This window comes from Babylonia areolata, chromosome 5 (assembly GCF_041734735.1).
Source record: "Babylonia areolata isolate BAREFJ2019XMU chromosome 5, ASM4173473v1, whole genome shotgun sequence".
Taxonomy (NCBI): Eukaryota; Metazoa; Mollusca; class Gastropoda; order Neogastropoda; family Buccinidae; genus Babylonia; species Babylonia areolata.
In genome coordinates, this window is record NC_134880.1 from 16,987,967 (window position 1) to 17,009,852 (window position 21,886).

General features: G+C 40.2%; 1 protein-coding gene across 1 annotated transcript in view; it reads right to left on the minus strand.

The window, feature by feature from the left end:
* Positions 1–20,411: 20,411 nt before the first annotated feature.
* The window catches only part of LOC143281976 (sugar transporter SWEET1-like), a 31,359-nt gene continuing 29,884 nt past the window's right edge, over positions 20,412–21,886 (minus strand). Inside the window, exon 6 of the mRNA XM_076587340.1 lies at positions 20,412–21,886. This exon is cut by the window's right edge and continues 1,935 nt beyond it. The gene's annotated coding sequence lies outside the window, so the exon portion shown is untranslated.

The following is a 21,886-nucleotide window of genomic DNA, read 5'->3' on the forward strand; positions in this document are numbered from 1 at the left end:
GGATTGGATTGGATTGATTTGTATTGTGTTGTTTTGTATTGTACTGCATCTTACTGTGTTGACTGTATTGTACTGTATTGTATATTCTATTGCATTGTGTCATATCAAATCACACTGTGTTGCATTGTATTGTATTATGTCATATCATATCGTGTAGTACTGTATCATACTGTATCAGATTGCATTGTATCATTTCATTTTGCATTGTATTGTATGGCATTGTATTATATTGTAATGTATTGTATTGCATTGTATTGTATTGTATTGTCTTGCACTGTATAGCATTGTATAGTATTGTACAACATTGCATTGTACTGTATTGTGTCATGTTGTCTTGGACTGAGTGTTTGCGTGCATGCGTGTGTGAGAGCATGTGTGCGTGTAAAGCACATGATACTGTTTTGATTCCTGACTGCAATCTTCTTACTGCCTTGGTGCATTATTTTCTGTCTTGGGCATCACTGCATTCTGTTACATGTCATTACGTACTCCGTACAGAATGTATTGTTTTATGTGAGACACTAAAGAGTCTAGTACCTGGGAAGCTTGCACCATATAGCTTCTGCATTTCGTGGCAATTATTCTGGACAGGGACGCAGGGGACCATGAGAGACTGGAGCAGAAGACAAGAATGGCTTACCTCCCCCTTGCGGGTGACATGAACTCTTGACCTTACGCAACAGAACAGCTGCTTCTGCTTCTGAGTCTGCACACAGACGCAGGTAGAGAGAAAACACATATGTATTTCCATACATTTTTATCAGCTTGACTTTGCTTTTAAATAAGAAATGCACTGCTACTTTAAAAAAAATTTTTTTTTAATATCACAGCACAAAAAAAAGGCAATTTAAAACCTGTTCCTTGAAACTGAACATGTGCACATGAAAGAACCCACGGCAACAAAAGGGTTTTACCTAGGAAAATTCCGTGAAAAATCCAGTTTGATAGGAAAACCAAGCGTGTGCGATTCAGATACAGATACAAAATCGAAGAACATGCATCTTGTATACTGATGAACCATTATGCTTTCCATACAAAGTGGAACAGTCACCTTCCAATTATGGAAATTGTTACCTAATCACAATTTTGCCTGTTCCATAGTAACCATTCTGTATAATAGTCCTTACTTGTATTAGCAATTTTTTTGTGTGTGTTTTTGTTTCGGTTTTTTTGTCTGTTGTTGTTGTTGCTGTCTTTTCATTGTAATTAACTTTAAGCTTTCTTTTCCAATAATGTAGAAGTGGTATACTCATTGTTCCTCATCATGATACTACAATGCTACCACTCGCTTTTGCCTTGGTGCCATTACTGTAACAGTAGGTATGTCCGGCCGCTATGTAATGCTGTGTAGCTATGGCTGACAAATCGTATTGTTATCATTTTTCACTTTGCCCGAGCAAGCGCAATACTGCATACATCGAGCTGAAAAATATTATCAGAAAATAAAACCGCCTTTGTTCATTCTTCTTAGTGTTTCTTTTATTGTGTGTTAGGCAGTGTGAGCGAAATTGACTGCCCTAAGTGGAGTAACCTTCGCTCTTCAAAACGCAGCGTGGGAAAGTTGTTTGTCGACATCTGCTTCTGGTCAAAGAGGGTTGGTGACAAAAACAGGTTATGGAGATAACTCCTTACAACCAATCGAGTTAAGAGACCTATCAAATAAAAGATCACGTTCTCTACTTTAACATGGGCTAAATTTCCAGTTGATTTATTTTAACTGATTTATAAAAAAAAAAATGTGGCTCATAATTTACCTATTTTTCTTGTCGCTCTACTGCACTTCCAGACAATTCAATCTTCTAGTCAAACCCACCACTGAAAAGTTCATTTTTTCTTCTTTAAAATGCTTTATAAAATGACCCGAAAGCTTTTAAGGAGCAGCATCCATTTAACGAAAAAAGTGGAGACCTTGTATTTTTTATACCACTGATCAACTAGATCTATTTTTAGATCTGAGGTTTCAATGCCTGGCTTCATGGCAGTCTTGTCGCAGAGCTCAATGTATATGAGGTTTTGATTCAAATACGGGGGGAAATTATTTTTAAAATTTGGAAACCAGCTTTACTTATTCTAGTAAGTACTTGAATGATATGTTTCATGATTTTAGTTAATATCATTATCTGTTGTGAAACAATTTTCTTGAAATGAAAAACAGCCAAGAACTCCTTCAAAATAGCAGATGAATTTTTCAGTGAGAAGTTCAATTGGTCTTGTTCAACTTTGTGATCGCACAACATATTAACTCATTTTCTAACTTCTGTTATATTTCAGAGAGATAAATCTCTCTGTCTCTCTCTCTCTCTGTATTACAAATTCAAGCCCAGATAGTCAGGACAGCAGTTGGCTCCTCTGCTGTTCTGATGGTCATAGTTGGACACGACTGACTATCATACATACACCCCCTTAGAACAGTGTGAGTGAAGCAAGTTGCACAGAGCAACTTCTTCGTTCGTGGGCTGCAACTCCCACATTCATCTGTATGCACACAAGTGGACTTTTTCATGTATGACCATTTTTACCCTGCTATGTAGGCAGTATTACTCTGTTTTCAGGGGTGTGCATACTGGGTATGCTCTTGTTTCCATAACCCACCAAACGCTGACATAGATTACAGGATTTTTAACATAGGTATCTGATCTTCTGCAAGCGTATACACATGAAGGGGTTTCAGGCACAAGCAGGTCTGTTCATACGTTTTGACCTGGGAGATCAGAAAAAAATCTCCACCTTTTACCCAACAGGCGCCGTTACCGAGATTCAAACCCAGGACCCTCAGAATGAAAGTCTGCTTTAACTACTCACCTATTGCGCATGTTGCACAGAGCAACACCATCCCCAACATGCATTGCCTTGCGGTGAATCAGAACGGTCTGCTGCACTGAATGGTGTGTGGTGCTCCACCAGGAAAAAAGCAAACTGTGTTTCACCATGGACTGTGACTAGTTCTTCTGGTGAAATATTTGGGTGACTGAAAAAAATTAGCAACGCTTGGTGTGGCAGCACTGCCATTTCCACAATGGTGATTTGACTTCCATTTGATGTGTGCTGAATGAGAACTTAACTTACCATCAGCAGAAATTTTTGCTCCTGAAAACGGAGCATAACAGCCTACATGGCAAGGGTAAAAACAATCATACATGTAAAAGCCAGCTTGTGTACTGTACGAGTCAATGTGCGAGTCACAGCCCATCAACATGGAAGCTGAAATTTTGAAACATTCATCAGCCAGGACAAGACTGGATCAACAGTGCTTTGTTCGTCTGTAAGTGTCTGTCTTTGATCCAATCCAGGGAAGAGGAGTGGGATTTAAAAAAAATTTCATCTGATCATAGCTTTTTCCACATGAGCATAACAGCGTCACAAAATGCACTCGACCATAGCAAACTCTGCTGAAAGCGTAGCAGTCAGCAGGTGTGCACCACTGGGGGAGGGTGCAGAATGGTCAAGACACTCATCTGCCAAAACAGGGTCCATGAGGGTCTGGGTTTGAATCCCACTCTCGCCCTTTTTCCCCAAGTTTGACTGGAAATCAAACTGAGCGTCTAGTCATTTGGATGAGATGATACACCGAGATCAGGCGTGCAGCACACATTTGGCGCACAGAAAAAGAACCCATGGCAACGAGAGTGTTGTTCTCTGGCAAAATTCTGTGGAAGAAATCCACTCTGATCGGTAAACATATACAGGCATGCACTCAAGGCCTGACTAAGCATGTTGGGTCAAGCTGCTGGTCAGGCATCTGCCTGGCACATGTGGTGCAGCCTATATGGATTTGTCCGAACGCTGACGCCTCCTTGAGAAACTGAAACAGGAACGGCACCACTAACCTTCGGACAGTGTGACTGGTGTACGTTGTACACAGCCACAACATCCCCGACACGCAGTTTTCTGGGGTGCTTCAGTGCAGGCAGGTAGCACAGAAACAGCCTGCAGAAAAAAAAAAGAAACAAGAAAATACAGCGATGTATTCAGATCCTGCAGAAAAAAGAAGCAAGAGAAAAAAAGAAACAAGAAAATACAGCGATGTATTCAGATCCTGCAGAAAAAAAAAGAAACAAGAAAATAAAGCGATGTATTCAGATCCTGCAGAAAAAAGAAGCAAGAGAAAAAAAGAATCAAGAAAATACAGTGATGTATTCAGATCCTCCAGAAAAAAAAGAAACAAGAAAATAAAGCGATGTATTCAGATCCTGCAGAAAAAAAGAAGCAACAGAAAAAAAGAAACAAGAAAATACAGCAATGTATTCAGATCCTCCAGAAAAAAAAGAAACAAGAAAATACAGTGATGTATTCAGATCCTGCAGAAAAAAAAAGAAACAAGAAAATAACAGCAATGTATTCAGATCCCGCAGAAAAAAAGAAACAAGAAAAATAACAGCAACGTATTCAGATCTAAACTGATCCTGGTGGGCAGATAGAACTTTTGTTGGCAAATCCTACCGAGATGATTGTGTGCATGCACACTCACCCCCCCCCCACCCCCCCCACCCCCGACCCCTCATCCCCACCCACACACAAACATTCTTTGACACTTTTGTTGCTTATGTCAAAGTGTATTCATGTGTGTGTGTGTGTGTGTGTGTGTGTGTGTGTGTCAACACACACTCTTACACACAAGTGCAAAATACACATGAACACTAAGCTTTACAAAATGGGACTAGCTCTAAACACAGTTAAAAGATGGGAAAAACAACAACAAAACAAACAACAAGAAACTACATTGTTATTAATCAACCCAAAACACAATGAAAATGAAATGTTGAAAAAAAAAACACCCAAACCAAAAAAAAACCCATCTAAATTTTTCACTGTCACTGTTACTATCTCACTGAACAAAATATGAGTAGTTGCCCCTCAAGAGCAGGAGGAATTTCGTTCAATGTCCTGTCACACCTACTGGTGATAGTTATTTATTTTTTCCAAGGATCATTTTCCACAATTGAATGGTATCATTTAAAAATGAATAAATAGATAAGAACAGCAGGAGAGGGATGGGGAGTTGGGGGGAACAGGGTAGATGGTGGGTGCAATCAAAGGGGAATATTTGAATTTTGAAATAAACAGAAATACAATTAACAAAACCTACTTTAACTCACTCTGGATGATGGAACACTATAGCATTCTTGACGGAAGGTGTGGTTCCAGAAGATGGAATGCTATAGTGGTTTTGACAATCAGAATTTTTTCCATGTTTTCCTCATGTAGTAGCTTAACAATCGCAGCTACAATGGGCATTGCAAACGTGTCAAGGGACAAATGGAAAGTTTTATCGTGAGGTTCCGTAACAACACACTTGCCGATGAGCCATTGAGTTCAGCACCCCGCATGACAAGCTAATCTGCATACGTGTCGAAAATGGCCTCACAGGCGATACAAGTGGAAATTTGCAGAGCAAACTTGATCACGATAGCAGCTTTTTACTGCTGCTGAAGTGATTGAAATGTTTCAAACTGAAGGTTTCTACATCGACGAGGATGATGAAGACGTTGAATAAAGTATTCGTAGTGAAGAAAGCTACCAGCAAGAAGGTACTGACAGTGACACAGCTTCTGAGGGCAGTGAAGAGGGAGGGATGTGGGTGGACACACAACGTGAGAAGAGGGGTCAGTGGGTCAAGTACAGCGAGTTTCATTCAGTTACTTTATGTTTTGTATTTTTTGTGATTTTTTTTCCTAACCCTAACAAATGGGTCGTCTGTAGGAAAAAGCAAGGAAGAAAACTATTCATCCCGAGTGAGTTAAGGACTCCATAAAAGGGAAGTCCTTAACATACGAGAAACAACTGATAATGTAAAATGTCAAAAACATCAACGTTCCCAGTGACTTTTGATGGCACATTTGATTTTCATGCATGCAAGGCTTCATCCACTCACAGTCAAAAACAATATGCTTAACTGTGACATTACTAAAACAAATACACTTGATGTTAGGACAGTATAAGGTGAGGGCATCTCAAGACATGACCATTACTCTGAGTTTATGTACAGGGTAGGCATATGCTTCCTTCTTGATTTTTTTTTTTTTCCAAGCAAATGTGGTGTTGCATATAAGAACTAGTTTGCATGCTATGACTCTGCCTTGAAACAGAAACTGTAACACAAAGCAGTGTTGAGGAAAGACACACAAAGCGGAATGACACACAAAGCAGTGTTGAGGAAAGACACACAAAGCAGTGTTGAGGAAAGACACAAAAAGCAGTGTTGAGGAAAGACACAGTGTTGAGGAAATACACACAAAGCGGAACGACAAACAAAGCAGTGTTGAGGAAGGACAACAGCCAACAAACAAAAACCAGACATTCACCTGACTTGGTTGTCCAGCTCAAAAATGTTGACTTCCGCCTGCTCAGCATCTGTCACCACACCCTGGAAGACGCAGACAGCGATGGCTGCTTTCAGTTTCTCAGGGAGGCATCCATATACATACACTACATCTGCTAGGGGGATGCCTGACCTGCAGCACAACCCAACTCACTAGACTAGTGAGACCTTGAGTGCATGCATATATATATATATATATATGTGTGTGTGTGTCTATGCAGTAGAGTGGATATCTACATGATTTTGTCAAAGGGCAACACTTCCATTGCCATGGGTTCTTTTCCAGTGTGCCAAGTGTGTGCTGCAAACACCTTGATTTATAGTCTCGTCCGAATGACTGGACACTCAGTTTGATTTCCCAGTCAAACCTGGGAGAAAGGGGGAGACGGGGATTTGAAGCCAGGCCCTCTCCAAGTCCTGTCCCAAGGTCCTTGTCCAGTCTTTGTGTTAACTATGTGCATGTATATGAATGTGTATTGTGTGCGTGTGCGTTTATGTAAGTTTGTGCCTGCCTATGTGTGCGTATGTGTTAGGGTAGCTGTTAGATACACATGTATTGTTAAAATGTATGTACGCAGTGTGTGTGTGTGTGTGTGTGTGTGAGTGTGTGTGAGTGTGTGTGTGTGTGTGTGTGCGTGTGTGTGTAGTCATATTTTGGTGTGTATATGTAACATAGATGTAATGTTTTATGTTAACAAAGCATTTTTGTAAAGCACCCAGAGCAGATTTCTGGACAGTGTGCTATATAAGTATCCATTATTATTGTTATTATTAGTCTTGAATAAACACGGTTTGTGTTTCTGACCTTAATTAAGAAAAATGATTATTTTATGTCCCTTCAAGGTCTTTCCACTCTTCCGCTGATGATAGAATATTTTGTTTCGAAGTTCAACAGAGACAACATGGTGAGAGAGTTTTATAAGTTTTTTTTCAGCAGTTACTGACCTGGAACTCACTGTCTTTTTTTCAGTATGTCACAGTCTCTCACTCACATCCTTTCAAACAACTCTAAAAATATTCCTTGTCAAGCAGTCTCTGCATGATTAAGGTACCTCATTCCATATCTGTATTCTGTGGATCCAAATCTAATTCTTCCGTGCAGGTTTGTGAGCATGTGTGTGTGTGTGTGTGCATGTGTGTGCGTGCATGTGTGTGTGTGTGCACACATGCACATGTATGTGTGTGTGTGTGTGCGTGTGCGCGTACATGAGTGTGTGTGTGCGCACGCACATGCATGCGTGTGTATGTATGTGACTGTGTGTGCGCACATGCACATTGCATCCATGTGGGCATGTGTGCTCTTGTGTGCTTTGTGTCTGACCGATATGTTATTGTAGATTGCTTTGAGAAGTTTGAGAGCACTATTATCTTTTTTTCTTTTCTTTTTTTTAACCAACAACAGCAACAACACCAACGAAAAACAAAGGAAAAGAGTTCTCCCTCTGGGAAAACAGCACCTGATAAAAACGTAAACTGGTGCTGGCACCGTCGTCAGTGTTGTCCCCGTCACTGCAGTCAGCCGAACAATGGTCCGTCTCTTCAGGCAACGACACACCCAGACCAGCAAGCCACTCCTGCCATGACAGCAAACACTGGCCATGAACAACATAACAACAACTCAGATCCAGTTTTTTCATTAACGAAGGTAATCGAAAAGCAAGGCACAGGCTTGGTTTTTTTAATTTTTTTTTTTTTTTTAACACCCAGCCCTTGACCCATGAAGACAAAGGCTGAATAGATGAAAAAAACAAATTGTACACAAAAGAAAAAACACACACAAAAAAAACACAACAACAACACAAAACACAATTACAAATACATAGAGAAAACAGAGAGAGAGAGAGATTGCTAGACAGAGGAAAAGAGAGAGACAGACAGATAGAGACAGAGCAAAGAGAGAGAGAGACAGACAGACAGATTGACAGACAGATAGAAAAAGCAGGAACAGAGGAATTAAAACACACACATCTACACGTTCAAAACACATACCTGTTGCGAGTGAAAATCAACATAAGCCACCACCACAAAAATTCATTCTGATCATAAACAGTACTTGGTCCTCATCCACATCATGTCGTAAGTGTTTCACCACACACTGCATGGGTAAATCAACAACTGACTATCTGTTCATGTCTATCTTTGTTGCTTATAGCCCTGCTGACCAGTCAAGGTCGTATCTGAGCTGAAAAAATCTGTAAATACTGATCCTGTGGAAACTAGAATTGTTTTCTTTGAAAAAAAGAATTTTTTTGCCAGAGCGTTAAAAACAACAACAACAAAAAACCCAACTGAAATGAACATAAGCATAATTATACACATTATACATAATAAACAAAATCATACACAAGAACAAGTATACGAAACCAAAAATTGCCAACAAGCAACTCACATGTCCTTTCACTTTCACTGCGTTGACGGCCACAATCATCAATTTGATTTTTACGCCGTTTTGTTGGGTTGCGATGAAAGAAAAACAAACTATAGAAAGCGACAGACCTATTAGTGAGAATGAAAACCTAGTCCTACTCTTAGTGGGTTCTTCGGCAGGCTACTATCACTTCACTTTTCACCCTTCCGAGCTAGCCGGTCCCTTGCTGATCTAAGACAGCAGGGCCCCAAAAATAAATTAAAAAACCCGAAAGTATTGGGGTAAGAGTGGGGATGGGAGGGGGAAGGGGGGCGGGGGGTAAGGGACCTATTATCTAATTAACTACTGACTGGGGGGCACCCTAGGCACAACATAGTAACAATACCCAATAATCTAGTCAAGAGAAGAAAAAGAATCTAAAAGAATAAAAAAGGTAAATGGATCAAGAAGGCAGAAAATGCAAAAGGGAGAGATGACAGAAAAAAAAGAAAGAAAAATGCCAGAAACAAACATAAGTACTAGATACTACCATCAAATAAAAACACCCCACATGCAGAGAGTCTGAGCGCTAAGATTTGAACCCTACACTTGCTGTTATCTTCTCCCCCTCCACTGGACTCTGGAGAGTGTGGGTCTAGACGCATGTATGAGGGTCATTCAATAAATAAGGTGAATTTTTCGGTATAAGGACTTCTAATACAGATAGAAGCTTACTTTTTTTTTTTTTTTTTTTTTACTTCTTTTTCACATGGATTTAATTTGTTTTGCAGATTAAAAAAAACTTTGAGTTTTGGCGATTAACAAAGATGGCCGACCAAGAAGCATGCTCCAGGATTGAACAGTGGTCAGTTATCAAGTTTTTGGTTGCTGAAGGGTGCAAACCAGTTGAAATTCATAGGAGAATGTCAACTGTGTATGGTGCCACATGTTTGAGCCGAAAAAATGTCTACAAGTGGGCTAAATTGTTTAAATAAGGACGGAGCAGTGTTGAGGATGAAGACAGGCCTGGAAGGCCTACAGAAGTGAGGTCTCCTGAGGTGATCAGTCAATGACCTCATTCAGTCTGACAGAAGGGTGACAGTGGATGACATTGCAAGGACTTTGAGCTTATCTGTTGGGACAGCACACAAAATTGTCCATGATGACCTTGGCTACTCGAAGGTCAGCTGCCGGTGGGTGCCAAAGATGCAAGGCCTCACACAGCAGCCCGAACGGTGCAGACCATCAACGAGCTGGGCTGGGAACTGCTCCCTCATCCCCCTTACAGCCCAGACCTTGCCCCTTCAGACTTTCACCTGTTTGGTCCCTTGAAAGCGTTCATGAGAGGCACGAAGTTTGAAAGTGACGATGAAGTCAAAAGTGTTGTGAGCGACTGGCTGAGACATCAGTCCAAAGATTTTTACGCTGAGGGAATATGGAAGCTTGTGCACAGATGGGAAAAGTGTGTGAGAGTGCTGGGAGACTACGTTGAAAAAAAAAAGAAGTAAGCTTCTATCTGTATTAGAAGTCCTTATACCGAAAAATTCACCTTATTTATTGAATGACCCTCGTAAAAGAACCCACAGCAACAAAAGGGTCGTCCCTGGCAAAAAAAAAAAAAAAAAAAAAAAAAAAAAAAAATCATGTAGGAAAATCCACTTTGATAGGAAAACAAGTACACCTGCAGACAGAAAAGAAAAGGAAGGGTGGATGCTGCACTGTAGAGACACACAAGTCTTTAAAATTCAAGTCTGGCCTTAAAACCCACCTCTTCCCAAAACAGCCTCCTTTCCCTGCCTCTTCCTTGTCTTCAGTTTCTCCAGTTTTAGAGTTATGCATGCGTGTGAATGACTGGTGCGAAAGCGCTTTGATTTGTCGCTGCACAAAATTCAGCGCTATATAAATACCATTATTATTATCATTATTACACTCTCTCTCTCTGCGGAGAGCGGCCTGAACGTCACAGAGAGAAATCTGTTCTGACAAAATGTAATGCAATACAACAGACAACAATGCAATAGAACAGAAAAGAATGCAACAGAAAACAATACAACACAATAGACAACAAGACAACAATGCAATACACAACAACACAATATAATAGGAAACAACAGAATGGAAAACAATACAACACAATAGACAACAATACGTGACAATGAACAACAATACAACAGAAAACAATACAATAAAAAACCCACACAATAGAATAGAAAAACAAAACAATATGACAGAAAACAATGCAACAGAAAACACAACAGAAAACAATATGATAGAAAAAAAACAACAACAGAAAAACAATACAACAGAAAAACAATACAACAGAAAAACAACAACAGTACACCAGAAAACAATACAACAGAAAAACAACAACAGTACAACAGAAAAACAATACAACAGAAAAACAATACAACAGAAAAACAACAACAACAGTACACCAGAAAAGCAATACAACAGAAAAACAACAACAGTACAACAGAAAAGCAATAACAGTACAACAGAAAAACAATACAACAGAAAAACAACAACAGTACAACAGAAAAACAACAGTACAATAGAAAAAAACAACAACAACAACAGAAAACAATACAATACCTCAAGATCCAGGAGAGACAGGTGTGACGTGTCAGCAGAAGGGGGGAGTAACTGGCTGCCAGTCCATGGAACAAACACTCTTTGGTGTGGACTGTTCGACTGAAACACCGGTAGTTCAACTTGTCTGCTTAATTTGACAGAACTGTAGCACCATGGAACAAACATTCTTTGGTGTGGACCGTTCGACTGAAACACCGGTAGTTCAACTTGTCTGCTTAATTTGACAGAACTGTAGCACCACGGAACAAACACTCTTTGGTGTGGACAGTTCGACTGAAACACCGGTAGTTCAACTTGTCTGCTTAATTTGACAGAACTGTAGCATACCTTCATATATTCTTCTTTCTTTAGTTTAACCGTTGGTTGTTCTTGTTTTTTGTTTTTTTTAGCTGTAAGTGATGTAAATGATGATGGAAAAACCATCAGTCCCTCCTATTTAAATGAGGAGAACTGGCATTATATCCCACAAAGTACTGCAGTAAGTGTGGTGAGTACAGTGTGGTGTAATGTAAAACTGTATGCTAAAAATGACACCACAAACATCATAACTGTATGAAGGTCCACAAATAATGCATCCACTGGAGGGGCAGTGAAAGGCTTGACAATACTCAGCACCAAAGAAAAGCAGAGAGATGTTCCACAACATCCTACTGCAATGTGAAGGCACAATGGAAACCTAGCAACAACACAAAACAACCAGTCATCGTGGCATAGTGGTCAGTGTTGTGGACTGATGACTGGGAGCGCTTAAGTTCAAACCCCATCAGAGAGGGATATTCTCAGCCTGCGGCCAGCTCCTACCCAGAGCTGAGTGTGCTATGGGCTCAAATATGAAGAAATGGATTACACAGTCGAGAGTCACCCAGTTCACATCTTTGGGAGTGTTGCCCAAATGTTCTGTCCAAAATCTCAAGTTGTCTACATCCGTAAACTTGTTGACGCTGGAAAATATTATGAGATCACAGCCTTGTCAAGTTATCATAAACTTAAATGGCACCCCCCACCCCCACCCCTTCCCACAGCAGCATCGTCATCATCATCATATCCATCACCATTCATCATCATACATAGCAGCAGCATCACCATGCAAATACTGATAACAAAATGTCCCAAATTCTGAGGCCCATGAAATCAGTATCAGTATCAGTTGCTCAAGGAGGTGTCAGTGCGTTTGGTCAAATCCATATACGCTACACCACATCTGCCGAGCAGATGCCTGACCAGCAGCGTAACCCAACGTGCTTAGTCAGGCCTCGAGAAAAAAACAAAAAAACTTTACAAGAGTCCTTTCAACAACGTTATGACATCAAGGAGTTTTTAACTTGCACATTGTTTTCCTCAGAACTGAGTTTCTATTGTCTCCTGATCCAGAAGCAACGCTTCTGTGCACCTTCAGGGACATTAAATCAGAACCCTTATAGAAACACAGTACCTCTGACAGGGTGGTAGGCCGCAGGTTGGTGAAAACAAAACTCTCTCCAATCATCAGCTGGTCATGCCACTTGTGGAACTGCTTTTGCTGAAAAACAAAGTTTCGCACCCTTGAGAAAATTCTGTGCATGTGTGCCTGCATGCATGCGTGTGTGTGTGTGTGTGTGTGTGTGTGTGTGTGTGTGTGTGTGTGTGTGTTTGATATCGTGAAAAGGTGATTCTTTTTTAAAATCAGGCTTGCTTTGCTATAAATTTTTTTGCGATTTTGTTGTACATGTTGTAAGCCATGTATTACTGTTCGACTTGTATGCATCATAGACTTCAGCACACTTCATTTATCTGTTTGAGATAATAAAGTTATTCTGATTCTGATGTCTCAACAATGCTGTGACTGGCACAACATCCCAGTGGTGAGGGTTTTGGACTTTGAGTCTGAGGGTCCAGGGGTCAATCCCTGGATCAGCACTCGGTGGATTAACGGTGGAGATTTTTCCTCAACTACCAGGTCAACAGATATGCCAACCTGCTAGCGCCTAAACTCTCTTTGTGTGTATGATACACATGTAGAAAGTCAAACTTGCATGTTGAAGATCCCATTATACATATCAGAGTCTGATGGGTCAGTGAAACATGAACATACTCAGCATACACGCCCCTGAAAACGGAGTGTGGCTTCCAATGTGGCAGGGTGAAAATTGTCAGACACACATCCCACTCATAAACCATATATTTGTATTTGAATTTCTTTTTATCACAACAGATTTCTCTGTGTGAAATTCGGACTGCTTTCCCCAGGGAGAGCGCGTCGCTACACTACAGCGCCACCCATTTTTTTGGTATTTTTTCCTGCGTGCCTGTTTTATTTGGTTTTCCTATCGAAGTGGATTTTTCTACAGAATTTTGCCAGGAACAACCCTTTTGTTGCCGTGGGTTCTCTTACGTGCGCTAAAGTGCATGCTGCACACGGGACCTCGGTTTATCGTCTCATCCAAATGATTAACAAGTGACAAGTGAACACAGGTTTTGAAGCCCACAGATGTAGATAAAAAAACCAACAACCACCCATCAGTCCCATAGGTTTTGCATTTTAAAAAAAGTCTGCATAATATTCTCAAGTTTCCTTATAAATAAAACCCTTTCTTTTTTGACTGGGTGGTATTAGTGAATTTATTTGAATATAACACAAATACTGGTTTCCAAGTGAATGGTATCGAAAGGAAAGATAAGAGTCTCTGTCTGTTGGTACAAATGATGATTTGTTGAAGAATCTAAAAGCACACCATTCAACTTTTTTTCTCTCCACTTTATGAAATTGTCTTTGATAAAAAATGAACTTTACCTTGAAGATGATTGCCGATTTGCCATGAAGTTCAACCATGAACACACAGTCCTTGTTGATTCTGCACAAGGGAACAAAATAACTTGGCTGATGGCCCTGTCAGCGGTATATGCTGGTCAAGTAAAATCAGTTATGGCCATGTATGAAACCTTTCCAACACTAACACACACATAATATTGTATTACATTATACTGTAATACTTTTCCTTACAACAGATTGCTCTGTGTGAAAGTTGGGATGTTCTCCTTGGAGAGAGAGCGTGTAGCCATAAAGTGTCAGTGTTGCGGACTGACATTGCTACTGGCTTAATTGGGGAGACTGGGACCACACAGTCAAGTATCATCCACTTCATGGGTGCATATTTGGGTGTGTTGCTCTGATTTCCTGACCAATACTGCAAGTGTTTGTATCTCTCGGGCCTGGTTGATGCCAGGTTATCATTATGACAGGAAGTGTAGAGTACAGCCTTGTCATGTAGTCCCAAACCTTAATGGACCTCCATAGCAGCATCGTCATCCTCCTTCTCCTCCTTCATCATTAATATTTTAAAAAGTCCCAAATAATGTGGCCTTTCATGCCCTGCTTTCATGGTGACCTCACTTTCGATACACCTCTACTTCTGTGCTTGGGGTGAGTCTTGCCAAGGTCTTCAGTGTCTGCAGATTCATGGAGGACTGCTGTTGGACGCTCACTCAGTCTGGCTCTGCAGCTAAGCAATTACTGCCATCAGTTAGGGGCTTAATAAGTGGTATGTTAAAAAAGGCACTACAGAACACCACCAAAGTGACTCAGCAGCAGTGCAGGGTCTCCTCTGGTGTGTGGCTTCCTGGCGACTTAACATCAATTGTTCCCTCTTGACTGCTGGCACTGCGGCTGCGACAGATGAACTCAGGGTGTGGCTGTCTGTGTATGGGGAACTCAGAATGAGCGATGTGGGAATAAAGCTACTGAAATGGTGCAGATAATGAAGCAGCAAAAAAAAACAACAACAACCCAAACAAAAACAAAAAAAACAAACAAAAAACAAACACACACACACACACACAAAAACAACACAAAAAAACCCACTCTAAGTGTCCTCCTTCTCCAACACCATCCAATGCCTGTCAGTTCACTTTAGATGCATGATCAATGAGAGCGGAAGAGTGGTGTGGGGAGGTGGGAGGGGTGGGGGAGGGGTAGAGGGAGGGGTTTTGAGAAAGAGTGATCATGAATGATTCATGTAATTTGTAACTTTTTCTTTCATGTAAAGCACCTTGAGCTCTTAGAGAGAAAGGGCACTTTATAAATGTACATTATTATCATTACTATTACAAACAAAAATCCATCAGCCACCATGACTAAATGGTTAGCAACGTTAACTGACAACTGGCAGGACACAGGTTCAAGTACCAACTATGGTTATTTTTTTGTTTTTTTGTTGTTGTTGTTTTTTTTTTGTTGGAGGCTGGGGGATGCCTATGGCTGACTCTCACCCACAGTTGAGTGTGTTTTGGTCTGTGACCACACAGTCGAGTATCATCCACCTCACAGATGCGCCTATGGGGGTGTTACTAAAATTTCCTGACCAACACTGCAAGTGTCTGTTTCTCTTTTCAATGTTTCCCAGAAGGCAAGTGTTCAAAACAATCAGTCTTTCCCAGGACATACCTGATGATTTCACTGACTGCAGTAACCATTCCCTGAACATTCACAGTGGTGCGGTGTGGAAGGATATGTCTGAAAGGAGAGCAAATGACTGACTTTAAGTTAAAACTTTTAAAAAACTTTTTCTCAGCAAAGGAAATATATTAATATAAATATCATAACAATACAAGTGAATAAAATCAAATCTACCACCCATGCAAGCACATATATATACAAAATTACATATATAAAACGTAAATAATTATTCACAAGGAGTTCTCTTGAAGGTAATTTTTGACATACTGTTGTCTGAGTTATATGCAGGTTTCTGCACAGTCATATGAAACACTTAATATTGTTATCTTATATCATATTTTGTTTGTTTGCTGGTTTTTTTTGTTGTTGTTTTTTTTTTGTGTGTTTTTGTTGTTGTTGTTGTTGTTGTTGTTGCACATCACTTTCTCAGGTTCCATACTTTTTCCTCAAATCTGTAATTGTAAACATTTTTTTTCCATATATTATATGTATTGTATTACTTTTTTTTGTTGTCAAAACAGATTTCTTTGTGTGAAATTTGGGCTGCTCTCCCTGATGATAGCATGTTGCCTAGGTTCAATGCCACCCATATTTTCTTTTTTCTATCAGCAAATAAATTTGTTTTCCTATCAAAGTCAATTTTTCTTAGGAAATTCATTGCTGTGGAGTCTTTTACACGAGCTATGCACATGCTACATATAGGACCTTGGTTTATCTTCTCTGAATGACTAGTGTCCAGACGACCATTCATGGTCTAGTGGAGGTTGAGAGGAAGATGCTGGTGAATGTGGGATTCAATCTTGACCCTCAGATTCTCTTGCTTCCAAGATGGGCGTGTTACCACTAGGCCCATACACTCACACATGCACACACACATACACACACACACACACACACCAGCATGAACACACAAGCACACATACAGTGATACACTGCTGCTAACACAAAGGGGTTTACATAATTCTATTCCTCAGCAGTGTGAACCACACCTCTTTGCATTTTCCATCTGATATTACATTATGTGGAAATGCATAGAATCAAAGACTGCCAAACATGCACAGACACACACAGACACACACACATACACACAGAGAGACACACACACAGAGTCTGACAGAAACATAACCCTCCCCCCCAACCCCCTCCCCCCAAAAAAGAAAAAAGCTTACCATCACACACCCACACAACAATAAATCAGAACAGAATTATGACTTCAAGGCTGTTCAAATACTCACTTGATCTGAAGAAGTCTTGCAGCAGTGTCAGCACTGATGAGAAATGTATCAGCATGTTTTCCATCCGAGTCCATTTCCATCTATTTGATAGTATTTCAGCCCAACTGGAGAAAAACTAAATTGTTCACACATTTCATTTCTGTAGGTATGTAGGTACTGAATGAATCACAGTATCTGTATGCACAAAATGCTGGAATAATTTTGTAATAATTCATAAAAGTTGCATGCACATAGATTTAGAAGATGACTGTTTTGATAAGCAAATGACCCACATTTGCATCCCAAAATATCACTGTGCTGGTGACTCCATCTTTGGATTTCTATTGATAATTTCAGTGTGTCTTTCTGTGAAAGAGTGGTGTAACATTGTGTGGGTGTGAGGGGAGAGTATGTGGGTGTGTGTGTATTTGCACATATTATCTTCTAATAGTTCTATACATAGAGTATAACTTGGTCCGTCTGTATGAATTTTCTAAGCAGGCCTGACAGGGTGTTCTAACAGGCCTTCTTTATATTAGAAATAGTTTAATGGATGCACATTCAAACTATATCACAGCAAACACAGAAACAACAGGCACAGCAAACACTTCTGTGAGATAATGGACTGAATAACTGAATTTCCTGATTTGTGTAAAGTGTAAAATCAATAGATTGCCAATCAATACTCTTCCTAACTAGGCTAGTTCTTGTTCTTGGTATGTGTTGCACAAAGGCCTCACTCATGTGCTAGAAGCCCTTCAGTTCTCTGACTTACGCGGTAATTGCAGGTAATTTTTTCAAATGTTCAGATCGCATATTTTTCATTACTTTCGCTATTGCACTCACCACTGCAATACACAAACAATAGATGTCTTGATCTAGTGTCTTGATGTAATTCTAGTTTCACTTTCTCGCTTCCTGAAACCATTTTCTCGAGGAGTTTATCATAATTATCAAGAACGAGCGATCATACAGTAAGTCTGTGGTATCTTATCAGCACTTGGTAACAAGAATTTGTTAACAGAATTTCAAACCAGAAGAGGGGACAGAAGCATATTTACACACTTACAAATGTTAGAGTCTTTCGGTCGACATGATTGTGAAGCTGTTTATTTTTCGCGGACTGTGTTTCGTGAAAATGTGGACTATCTTTCCGAGTGGTCATTCAAAATGTAGGAACGAAATCAAGCCGTGTGAACTGATCTAAAAATTTTAATGTAGATCAACACAGTTCCACAATCTCGACACACTGGCAAAAACTTTGTGAAACGAATATCAACAAATGAATTAATCAATCAATAAATAAATAACGCAATAAATCTGTTTTTTCCCTTCAATATCAAAACGGTGGTTAGTCCAAGACATTTGTATAAAATATGTGTGTGTGCGTGCGCGTGTGTGTGTGTGTGAGTGTGTGTGTGTGTGTGTGTGTGTGTGTGTGTGTGTGTGTGTGTGTCACGGTGTGTGTCACGGTGTGTGTCACGGTGTGTGTATCAGTGTATGTGTGTGTGTGTGTTTGTTTTAATTTCAGTCAGTCTTCGCGCGCGCGCGCGCGCCGGTGTGTATGTGTCTGTCTGTGTGTCTGTGTGTGCGCGGTGTGTCACAGTGAGTTTGTGTGTGTGTGTGTGTGTGTGTGTGTGTGTCTCCACTCTCTCTCTCTCTCTCTCTCTCTCTCTCTCTCTCTCTCTCTCCGCTCTCTGTCTGTCTGTCTCAGTCTCAGTCACACAGAGAGACAAGACAAGACAATTGAGACAAGACAAAATTCTTTATTTCGAGGGTAATAGCCTATATAAGCACTGACCGGTGTGCTTTTTTCTTTTTCTTTTTTAATCCAGTCCCCGCCCTGAATATAGGGTCTATTCTACACAATACTTAATGAAAATAAAGCATGGTATTAGTAGAAAAAACAACAACAATTAATTAAAAAATAACACACACACACACACACACACACACACACACACACACACACACACACACACACACACACACACACACACACACACACACACAACATACATACACAACTGAGCATGGTGTTAGTAAAATGCATAGGGGGAAAAAAATGAAAGAAACTAACACCGTTCACACCACACCACAGACCATGCAGAATGAGGTCGGGGACGGAGGGTGAGGGACTGAGGTTCTCAATCAGCCCACGGTAAACGTTTGACAAACAGTATCATTAAAATGAGCGATTTACATAGCACATTATAGCATGAGGTGGGAAAGGTAATGTTTTTTTTGAAGGTGGTTGGGCAATTGTGTTGTTTAATTGTTCGGTTTCTGGGAGTTAGTTCCAAAAGGTGGCGCCTGAGTAAACCAGACTGGATTTGAACAAGTCAGTTCTTGGGATTGGGATATGGATTTTGGGGGCAGGGGGCAGGGGTCCTTGATGAATTTACAGAAAATTCGTTTAACAGTGTAGGTGGTGCATCACCTGTCATAATCTTGTGCATTGTGATTCCTTTTGTTGTAGGCTACTCTAATCTACGGATACAGTAATATTCGCTTGTTTATAGTCTAAAAGGGAAGTCTTTTTTAGGAGTACCAGCTTGAGCCCCCGTTTATGAAGATTCAGTATAATGGCTCCATGGTGTTCGCACTTGCGGAGTCCCGTAGTGTTGATGTATAATCTATTATAGACTGGACATGTCGTTCTTGAAAATATAATTTCCGTGAGTGAAAGTCAAGGAAATGTTTGATTTTGGATAGTTAATGGGTTTTCTGGGCTGTCTTCGGTTTTGCAAAGGGAATTTATGTGAGGATTCTAAGTGAGATTGTTGTCGATTTTTATTCCCAGAACTTTATGATAACTGACCTGTTCAATAGGTTTACCTTTAGGTTGGATGGAAGGAAAATTACGTGTAGTGTTTTGTCTCTTTTGTCTGGTTGTGATTAACATGCATTTTTGTTTTTTTGTGGGTAAAGAGACACGTGCGTGGTTTAGTTCAGTCCATCTAACGAGAGAGAGAGAGAGAGAGAGAGAGGGAGGGAGGGAGGGAGGGAGGGTAGGTGGAGCGTGGAGGCGGGGGGACGGGAGAGAGAGAGAAAGCCACTGCATGCAACTGTTTTTTGTTCTTTTTTTTAATTAATTTTTTTTTTAAAGGACTTTAAACATTCAAGCAGCTATAGATGTTTTGTTTGAGTTTTGCTTTGTTGTTGTTTCAGTCGCAGTCAACATTTGTGTGTGTGTGTGTGTGTGTTGTTGTTGTTGTTACTGCTTCTGTTTCTGTAACTCTTTCTTTTTGTGTCCACGTATGCCTAACATTCTTATTTTCTCACTTTTTGTTTGTTTGTTTGTTTGTTTTGCTTGCCTTTTTGTTTTTGTTTACATTACCACTTTCTTTCTGTCTGTCCGTCTTTCTGTCTGCCTGTCGGTTTCTTCTTCTGCTCCGTCACTTTTTGTCGGGCGGCGGCGCCAAGCCGCTCATACACAATACTGATCATATACACACGTACAACACGGACACCGAGTTCAAAGGAATAACTTTTATTGTTCGTGCAGGGAATTCCGGGTGAGCCCGGGCCGATGAAATCATAATAAATATCACAGGACATCGAACAGGCAATGTGGAGCAATGCAAGAACGTGTGTTCATAGATACGGCATCGGGTGTCACGTGACATTTCCGAGAGGTAGAGAGTTTCGGATATTTCTTTATTAGTAGTGGTGGGGCGGAGGAGGAGGGGGGGGGGGGAGTCGTCTTTCAGTTTACACCGACAAAACTTGAACATAAAGCAATATGGTATTTGCGTTGATAGCAAAGTTTAGTTGTTCAGTGTGTGTGTTATTGTTTTTTGTTGTTGTTTTTTTAAGCAACTACAACAACCAAAAAAAAAAAAACCCAAAAAAACCACCACCACCACCACCAACAACAACTACAACAAGACTCAAACAAACAAACAAACAGAAAACCAACTCATGCCGGCCATAGCGTTGAACATAAGACCATCTCAAATTTCAGTTAACTGACTTTTATACAACCTATGAACATGAGGCCATGTCGCATACACTCATAATTATTACTGGGAATGCGTGTGTGTGTGTGTGTGTGTGTGTGTGTGTGTGTGTGCGTGTCACAGTGTGTGTGTGTGTGTGTGGTGTGTGTGTGTGTGTGTCACAGTGTGTGTGTGTGTGTGTGTGTGAAAGTGTGTCTGCATGTTTTACATTTATTTGCTTATTTATCATCATTATTGTCTTTTTATTTTATTTTTGTATTTGTTATCATTGTTATTATTATTATCATTATTGTTATGATTATTATGATTATTATCATTATTATTATTATCATCTTCTCTCTTTTCTCTTTTTTTTTCTCTCTAGGCCTGACTAAGCGCGTTGGGTTACGCTGCTGGTCAGGCATCTGCTTGGCAGATGTGGTGTAGCGTATATGGATTTGTCCGAACGCAGTGACGCCACCTCCTTGAGCTGCTGATACTAATACTGATACTGATATTACTGAGATGTCACAGTTGAGTAAAAATTGACTCATGCACAACCTATGGGCAATACGTCATATATCGGGTCCTCTTACAACTTCCAAGTTTTGGTCATAGTGTAAAATGCTTTATGTATTCTTCAGGAAGATGAACGGAATTTGGCCTATGACAAAAAGAGAAAAAACCTGAGGTAAGATAAGGAGAACCTCGAATACCAAGAACGATAAAGCAAAAACATTTATGAAGTGTTACATCATCATAATTTACTTTTGCTTTAAAAGGTTGTTACAATGGTTTCTGACAGAAGAAGAAGAAGGAAAATTACAATACAAAATATCATTATAGTATCGGAAAGGTTTCAGGCAGTGACATTTTGACCACTTTTAGCAAATCACAACTCAACAGACTTGCAGACTGTTCATTTCATCAGTAAACCTATCGGAAGCTATAGTTTTATTTTCAATGTTCACTCCACGTTCTTGCTTTGCAAACAAATCAGATTTTACACCTTAAACGGTGGGGAAGGAACGATGCGCGGGG